At 38.1% G+C, this 7,232-nt stretch overlaps 1 protein-coding gene across 1 annotated transcript in view; it reads right to left on the bottom strand.

Annotated features, from left to right (window-relative positions):
* LOC122794686 (lipopolysaccharide-induced tumor necrosis factor-alpha factor homolog) overlaps nucleotides 1-3,217 on the bottom strand; it is a 135,656-nt gene extending 132,439 nt beyond the window's left edge. Inside the window, exon 1 of the mRNA XM_044063315.1 lies at nucleotides 3,070-3,217. The gene's annotated coding sequence lies outside the window, so the exon portion shown is untranslated. The remainder of the gene's footprint in view (nucleotides 1-3,069) is intronic.
* Nucleotides 3,218-7,232: the final 4,015 nt, after the last annotated feature.

A 7,232-nucleotide genomic window follows, 5' to 3' on the forward strand; every position in this document is an offset into this window, starting at 1 on the left:
ATCTTTCAGAACATAACAAGAAGGAGAATATTTTGTGTGAGTATGAGGCAGTTCTTACAACACCAGAGATAACCATTATCTCTCAAATCTTTGAAAGTTGTAAAGTACGATCTTTCCTAAACAAATTTACAAATGAGGTTAATGTTTCAGACATGCGTCTGGATCGTTTCTCCCCGCGTCACCAGTGAAAATTGGCTTTGTTCCAAGGCGGACTTTCCCACTAAATAAATGTTAAATAAGTAAATAAATGTGCTCTGCTACCCAAAATGTTATTTTAGTGTTACAAAAGGTCATTAAAGTGGTTTTGTAATAAACTTTATATTTTAAACTAATGGTGAATTTGTTTTTTTTTTTTTCTTTTGCAAATTCTTTTAAGACCATATTTGACACTAGTTCAGAGATTTTAAAACCAAGCTGAAACTGAAGGCTCTTGATGTGCATCACAAAGCTGGTTGTGGTCCACAGTCTCCATTTTTTTAATTTATGCAGTGTTTTAGTACATTTTATTTTGATATAGTGGCATCGTTTGAGTTTAGATATGGTTTGATTATTGTATTAAGAACCCTTCATAAATGTCAGAATACGAGGAAAATGTGGTAGATTTCATTTGTAAATACCAGGAAATCAGTCTGCAGACTATTACATGCCTAGCCAATAACCAGACCGTGCAGACTTCCATTTCAATGTTGGGGGGGGGGGGGGGACTATTAGCTTCCCATTGGCCAGTGCCTGATGAATAGTTATTGAATGTGAGACTGAAACTGAGGGACAGTGACTGCAGTAGCTATAGTCAAGTAACCTGTCTGGAACATGACGTGTGAAGATATGCAGGTGTATGTGCAGACCAAGCACACAGTACCTGTCCTGCATGCTATCCTCAGAGCCCCCCTCCCCCTGCATGCACACACGTTGTCAAATACTTCTCATGCTTAGCTTTGCATCCTCACTTCCACTGTTGTCACACATGGATATCTTCATTCCTTAATCTTTTCCATAAATGGCAAATTCATCCCTTCTCTGCAACCCATTTCAGTTAACTGGATGTCCTCATTTCCAGTCCTGGGTCCCAGTTGATGGAGATGCAGTCTGTGTTACTGCCTAAAATGGCTTTGTGAGTAACAGGGAACCTTTGCTGACTCGAGGCAATCAGAGTATGTGCTACCCTTAAACTGTATCATACGTACAACGCTACTTATTTGGCACATGAATGCAAACACCCTCTATTTCTGATAAGCAAGTGCACCCACAGACGCTGTATAGCGATTGCTGAATCACGTCATCTATAAATGGGCATGAGTATTGTATTCTGTCCCGTGATCATAAATGTGCAATATTATAAGTAGGTGTTGTATCAGCAACCCACCCTGGTTCTCATGCTGTTTACTTTTGTTTCAAAGAGACACAACTTGCATTTCTTAAGAAACAGGTGGATTGTGTGTTTTCCTTATTCATAGAAAGAAATTGTAAAACATTTAAAAAATAATATTGTTTCAGGAACAAGCAGTACAAAACAGAAATTTAGGTTAATACAATTATTAAATCCCTAATTCCACTGTTATATGCTGAGTTGTTTGACAGGGATATTTTTTTAAGTTTCTATGAATGTACGCATTAAAGAGTGACCAAAAGTGTTTAACAACAGTGCGTCTTTAAAAGTTGTAAATTAAATAATTAATTATTAAATAATTTAAAAAAACTGTGCAAGAGATTGTTGGACACAGTGTATATGTTAATGTTAAGTTTTCACACTGTAATGCACCTGGAGTTGGCATACAACTGAACATGGTGTTGAAATAATATGTTCATAGCTGGAAAACTAAATCTGGGATAATTTGAAAGAAACCAGAGCAAGGAATAAACATGACATTTGTAGAAAATTGGCTAACGTTTCTGTTGTGCATTCTTGACTTCACATTGGTGTTATTCTGAGCTCTACAGAAACAAAATGCACTGTTGTATTCAAGAACAAATGAACAAATAACAGAATTCAAGCAAATTTAATTGACAGATGGTGAAAACATTCAGACATTAATTTTACTTTCAAAATTATTTTTTTAAATAAATACATGGAATGGTGAAATGCATATTTTTATTGTTTGATAACTGTTTTCAATAGATGTTTTCAACTTGATGTTTTCTAACTTTACAGAACATTCAGGTACTAGGGAAGAAGCATAATATATAAACAGCAGACAGTTAATTAATAATTGTGTAGTAGAAACATCAACATATTTTCTATCGTCAACGGGAAAGGAAATGTTTAAAAACACAGAGCGTGACATTATATTAGATGATTTAAAACAGGAGCTTAACTTTGCCTATATTTTAAGGAAATTTTGTAGTCTCCATATCTAGTGGTCATTTGCTTCACTCTATTTGGCTATTCTCAGTGTTTGCCTATGACAGACAAACCTATTCATAGAAACATGGAGATAGGGAACGCATTTTTTTTGTTATAGACAAAGAAATTGTTATGAAGCACAAAGACATTATAGTTGCCAAGCTGAATGTCAGCTCCCTGGTTTTTACATTATCCATTCAGCTCATTTGTAAGGGTCACTTAGATCTCTTGTCAGCATTATGTAATGTCCGCACATGTATGTAGAAGCTGAAACAGTTAACTTCCTCCTAGTGACACACATGGCATGTGCTTTTGATCATTAATTGGGTTACAAAGGCAATGGAATTTTAAACATTTTTAATCTTTTATGATCAGTAACAACTATCATTCTGAAACTGTGAAAACAATGAGTGCTATCATATGTCATAATTCAATAAATCCAGACCTCTTTTAAAAGAACAATAACTGCTTGTCAATACAAGTTTCTTAATTCAACCATACATTAACATTTGTAAAAGTGTACTATTTTATGATACTCTCCTGAATATTTTCACGCTTCCGGTGGAATACCAGTTAACAAAAACATAAAATTAACTTAAATAACATGTCTAACCACTACATTTACAACTGCAAACTATTTCTATGTTAAAGATTATCATCAAATGCCATTTATACTTTCTATGATATATTTATGTACCCTTTTTTATAAACCTCTATTTCACACATACCTGATGTTTTGTGATTCTCAGTTGACAGATGTTTAAATGACGCTGAAAAGAAAAGCTCCACAAAAAACAACAAATAGGTTAGTATAGCAGACAGGTTAGCTGCTTTATAGTATCTTGAAGGGTATAATCTAACACGTCATATGACATTCAGTAAAGCAGGTTTTTTTAGTTTAGTCAGTCCCTTGTGTAAAGCAATTATTAAAATATGTAAACCTTACATTGAATTTTATAATATTGCACTGAAAAGGTATTTGGAGAAAAATGCTGCTGGGATCTGGGAGTGTTTCAGTGTATGCCTGTATCTTCCATTATTTGTAAAGAACACAAAAGAAAACAAGAATTGTGTGTGGCAATATGTCATGTGAGAGTAAGGTGTTGCTGGAAGATTTTTATAGGTGAGGTGTTTTCACATTTCTCACTCACTCCACATATATACATACGATCTGTGGTGAGCTTTACATGTCAGACCCTTCAGCAAAAGTATGCTTGAATTTAGCGACACACCGATTAAGGGATGTGACTTTATTCACACTGGATCTTGAGTACATTGCTGAATGATGTAAAATCAATAATCTGGGGTCACTAAAATGAACCAGCTGCTTGTTCATCAGTGTGAATATAATTTGCCCCTCATGAAGGTAAGAGCTGCAAATGAGTTTCAGCCTACAAACATATGCCCAAATTCCTTAATTTTCTCTTGCATAGTTTATGACACTCAGTCAGCTTTAATACAAATGATTTTACGTCATTATTGAATGGAGGTATGCATGCATATTGATTTAGAAAAATACAATAAATGTTTTATTTTATTTATGTGTTTATTTTACATTTGTTTACTGGAAAGGACTGACCGGATATATGTCCATTTTCAGTGGAGGCCCAGAGAGAAATGTTACATTAGTAATATTTACGAATTAACATAGTTTACAGTCTTTAGTAAGGTTACAAACATTTATAGAACATGGTTGGCATAATTAGTTTAGGCAACTAAGTTTCACACAGGGTTTCACACAGATAAGGGCTTTGTCCCTAATGAGCTCTAGATATGCCACAAAGAAAAGTCATATACATTTTATAGTCGAATGACAGATTTGATTAGGTAAGGTATCCAATACCAGCGGGTGTGTGTTAGGTTTTGAACAGGGACATTGCCAGTGCATTTGAAAGTGTAGTTTGAGGGTTTTTTTAAACTGGGTTAGACAGGGCTGGAGAGTAAGTTCAACAGGTAGAGAGTTCCAAGTTTTGCCTACAGAGTTGGCAAATAGAGAGTCCCCAGCCACATTTATGCTTTTGGTTGTTTGAACCAACAGTTTGTCAGCAGAGCGCAGTGACCTCAGGTTGCTGTAGGGATTAATGATCTTGTTTAGTGCTGGTGTCTTATCGGGGTGGGTTAGAACTTTGTGGGGTATTATAAGTTGGTTGTATTGGAGAATTAGTCCTTTCAAGCCAACCTAGTTGAGATAAGTTGATACAGTGGTGGGTGCTAAAGGTTGTACCTGTAGCAGATCTAGCAATATGGTTGTAACAGCTAGCAAGTTTGCTAAGAGTGGTTTTATTCAAGTTAGTGAAAAGGGGGGGCATAGAGAAGGGTAGACAGTAAGTGGGAGTGAGCGATAGAAGTTCTTGCAAATGGAGTGAGGAAAAGATGGATCTTATAGAGGGAGCCCAGTTTTTTGTTGACAGTTTTGATGGTTTGATTGACATGGGTATCATATTTTAAGGTATTGTTGACTGTGACCCCTAGGAGTTTGGTGTGAACATCTGGGGATATAAGTGTGCCATTACTGGATCTTATGGTAAAGAATGGTGAGGAGGACTTACAGGTGGGGGAAAAGATTAGCAGCTTAGTTTTGTTGGGGGTTTAAAATAAGCTGACGGTTTGGGAACCATTTTCAACATCATTGAAAGTATTCTAGGTTAGGGTCATAAGCTCAGTTGGGGAGGAGGCTGTGCAGATTAAAGTGGAGTTGTCCACATATTGGATGCAGGTGGCCTTGGGAGTGATTGTGGGTAGGTCATTGATAAAGACTGAGAAGAGAAGTGGTCCTAGTATGGAGCCTTGGGGGACTCCTAGTGTGATGGGTAGACGAGTGGATCATGTATTCTGCCATAATACTGCTTGTTGTCTTTCAGACAGATAAGATAGGAACCATTTAATCGAACAGTTATTTAGTGACAGTTTCTTCAGGGTATGGATAAGTAGTTGGTGGTTGACCATATCAAAGGCCTTAGAGAGATCTAGGAAGAGAGCTGAGGTAAGTTTGTTATTGTTTCAGTTGAGGTTGATGGAGTTAGAGAAGGATAAGAGGGCTGAGGTGGTGCTGTGGTTTGACCTAAAGCCACGCTGAGAGTTGGTCAGTAGTTTATTCTGGGTGAGATGGTGCATTAATTGGTTATGGATGCATTTTTCCATTTTTTTGGCCAGAGGTGATAGTATGGCTATTGGTCTGTAGTTTGAGAGGTCTAATGAGTTCCCTCTTTTATGGAGAGGAATAACGTGGGAAAGCTTCCAGATAGAGGGAATGGTGGCTTTGGACAAGGTGGGGTTTATAATAATAGAAATAGGGTATGCAATGGCATCTGCCACTTTCTGTAGATATTCTGGTGGGAGGAGATCAGCTGCTAGGGTAGTGGGTTTTAGTTTGTTAATTAGAGATCTGATGGTAGATGTAGATACAGGCTGGAAGTTAAAATATTGGTGTTTTATGTTTTATTGAGTGGGGAATAAGAAACTTTATGCTTTACTAAGTGGGGAATAAGAAAAGCTGTGCCATTACTTCTAATAGTCACACTTGAAACCATGTAGAATATCGAGCAAAGTATAAAGTTTGTTGGACTATATAGATAATAAATTAGTAAAAACACAACAAAAAGTCATTCAGGCATTCAGGTTTGTAATAACAGAACAGCACAAGAAGGGAGTCTATTATTGACACACTGAGACGCAATGCTTTGATTAAAGTGAAGCAATCTAAAGAAGAACAACTCAATTTATCCAAAGTAAGTGGGCAAATACAAGGTAACAGCCTTACTGGCCCTCATCCATCAAGGTAACACAAGGCAACAACTGCACTGGTCCTGAGTCAGTAGGTAACACAGGGCAATAGCTCCTTGTCCTGGGTCACTGGGTAACACAAGGTAACAGCTCTACTGGTTCTGGAACAGTAGGTAACACAAAGTAACAACCTAACTGGTCCTGCGTCAGTAGGTAACACAAAGAAACAGCCTTTACTGGCCTCTAGGGCTAATACAAGGTTATAGCTCCTTGGGTCCTGATTCAGCAGGCAACACAAGTTAACTACTTCAGTGGCCCAGAGTCAGTAAGGAAACACAAGGTAACAAATTCATAGTACCCAAGTCAGTAGGAACAGCCTCATTGGTCCTGAGTCAGTACCTTAACACAAGATAACAGTCAGATTGGTCCTGTGTCAGTACTCTTAACACAAGATAACAGCATCATTGGTCCTGAGTCATTAGGGAAATACAAGGTAACAGCCCCACAGGTCCTCGGTCAGTAAGGAAACACAAGGTAACAGCCTCACAGGTCCTCAGTCAGTAGGGGAATGCAAGGTAACAACTCCACAGGTCCTCAGTCAGTAGAGGAATACAAGGTAACAGCCTCACAGGTCCGCAGTCAGTAGGGGAATGCAAGGTAACAGCTCCACAGGTCCTCAGTCAGTAGGGGAACACAAGGTAGCAGCCTCACAGGTCCTCAGTCAGTAGGGGAATGCAAGGTAACAGCCTCACAGGTCCTCAGTCAGTAGGGGAATGCAAGGTAACAGCCTCACAGGTCGTCAGTCAGTAGGGGAACACAAGGTAGCAGCCTCACAGGTCCTCATTCAGTAGGGGAACACAAGGTAACAGCTCCACAGGTCCTCAGTCAGTAGGGGAACACAAGGTAACAGCACATGTCCTAAGTCAAAGAGGAACACAAGGTAACAGCTCCACATTTCCTCAGTCAGTAGGGGAACACAAGGTAGCTCTACTGGTCTTAAGTACATAAGGAGCACAAAGCAACAACCCCACTAATCCTGAGAAGGTAAAACACTCAATATTCTTGGTAACTGAAGGGTATAAAATAAAGTACTTTTTCACACAGAATTTTTGCCCTTCTATAAACAAGTTAATTGCACAGAGAGGAGTAGAGAAATATACTGAAAGTA

The sequence above is a fragment of the Protopterus annectens genome, chromosome 2.part1, assembly GCF_019279795.1.
Source record: "Protopterus annectens isolate FY-2018-M chromosome 2.part1, PAN1.0, whole genome shotgun sequence".
NCBI classification, from domain to species: domain Eukaryota; kingdom Metazoa; phylum Chordata; order Ceratodontiformes; family Protopteridae; genus Protopterus; species Protopterus annectens.